We start from the raw sequence: 2,046 nt of genomic DNA, 5'->3' as shown, positions 1-2,046 counted from the left end.
AAAAAAGACTTTTTTATATTTTTTAAAATTTTTAGTAAATTTTTAGTAGTAAAGTAGAAGCACTAGAAAAATAAAAAAAATTTGAGAAATTACAATTTACATCTTTTTTTAAAAAAAATTCTTTAAAAAAAGATGTTTTTCACGTAATAAATAAACAAAAAAGTACTTTTATATAGTTATATCCAAACATAAATTGATAAATAAAAAGATTTTTTGTATGAGATATCTAAACATAAAAAAAATTCTTAGAAGCTCACACAAACAAGCTCTTAGTATAAGGACGGACACTTCGTTGAGTTGTCGTGTCCGTGTGTCGGACACATTTCAGACACGACACTCACCGACACTCATCCGATACGAGTGTCTCCTGTGTCCAATCGTGTCTTAATAAAAAGTAAAAAATTCTTCACGCTTGGACACACCTAAATACCATCACGTGTCAGCGTATCCAGTCTTATTGTTAACATATATTTTTGAAATAAATTTAGATATAGTATATATTATTATTTATTAAAATAAAAAATATTTTAAATACTTGATATAATTAAAATAAGACATTAAAAATAATTTAAAAAATTAATTTATATTTTATATGTATGCGTATTCTCATATCTTATAAGATTTTAAAATTTGCGTGTCAAAGTGTCCCATATCGTGTCGTATCCTATGTCCGTGTCAGTGTATATGGATCATAGGTATACGTGCTTCGTAGAATAAACCAAGTTTTTGCTTCAAATCTCAAATCATATAATGAAGATACTAAAAAAACAATTAGACTGGGTTTGTTTATAAATACAGTATACTGAAATAGAGATATAGAAATATAAAATCATGTTTAATAAATGAGATATAAATTAAGATATTGTATTTAAAGACACTGAATTAATATATTTTGTGTCCATCATGATAAAAAAAATACAAAAAGACTAACAAAAGACACAATTTTTTTCTTTCATTATTCTTATTAATTTTTTATAATTATATTTTCTTATTATTATATATTTCCTACATTTTTTTAATAAAAAAATGAGAATAAATTAGACTTTTATAATTTGTTCTAGTTTATCACCAAATAAAATACAAAAATATTAATTTTTGTATTTCTGTTTTTTATATCTTATTTTCAGTGTCTTGTCTTATCTTGTACTCAGAATCAAACGTAACATTATATACTAGTTATTATTGTACACTGTAACCAAAATTTTGAATATTTTAACTTTAAAACTGAATCATATTTTAATTGAATTTAATGATACGTGTTCAAAAAAATAATTTCATTATTCTAGAGTCAAGAAGTAAAATTATAATCTTATCATATTTAAGGAATTGATTACTAGAAAAATTATATTTTGTCGGCTTTAGAAATTAAGAAGACTAAAAAGTCGCCTCAAATACAAGTATATCAACTTCAAGAGCAAGAAATATAGATTTTTTGAAGTTACTTAGAGTACAAATAACCATGAGAAATTTACTAAATCTAGACTACATCTAACTAAATTGGTTAAATTTAGTTTAAATTTGGAAATTACTTAAGATGTAAGCATTTAAGGGGGACGAGGTACATTGTTGAATTATATCAAAATTAAATTCAAAATTATTTAATTAGAATTAAATTTAAAAGATTTGTCAAAAATTTAAATTAAATCTGATCTAATCTATTGAGATCACATTTAATTTAAATTATGTATCATATATTTAGATATTTAAAATTTAAATCAAATCTAATCTAATTTATGAGATATCATGTATTAGCGCCAAAAGTAAAAAGTTTAAATCCATAAAAATGATAATATTTGAGACTCATCTCATTAATTACCTAAAAGTATTAAGTCTTTGGTATTGAAAATTAAATAAACTAAATGAATAATATGAAAATATAAAATATATTTTATTGTAAAAGGTCTCACTCAAAAATAAGGCATTAGATATAAGGAGAATTTTCTTTCAATTTTATGGAAAGACTTATTTAGAATTATAATGACACTGTAATATATTTTGATCTTGAGTTATCGTAGATGGATATAAGAAGTTGTTTCTCAATAGCAA

Source organism: Arachis ipaensis, chromosome B10 (assembly GCF_000816755.2).
Source record: "Arachis ipaensis cultivar K30076 chromosome B10, Araip1.1, whole genome shotgun sequence".
Classification (NCBI taxonomy): domain Eukaryota; kingdom Viridiplantae; phylum Streptophyta; class Magnoliopsida; order Fabales; family Fabaceae; genus Arachis; species Arachis ipaensis.
The sequence above is the reverse complement of the archived record's forward strand: the minus strand, read 5'-3'. Positions refer to the sequence as shown.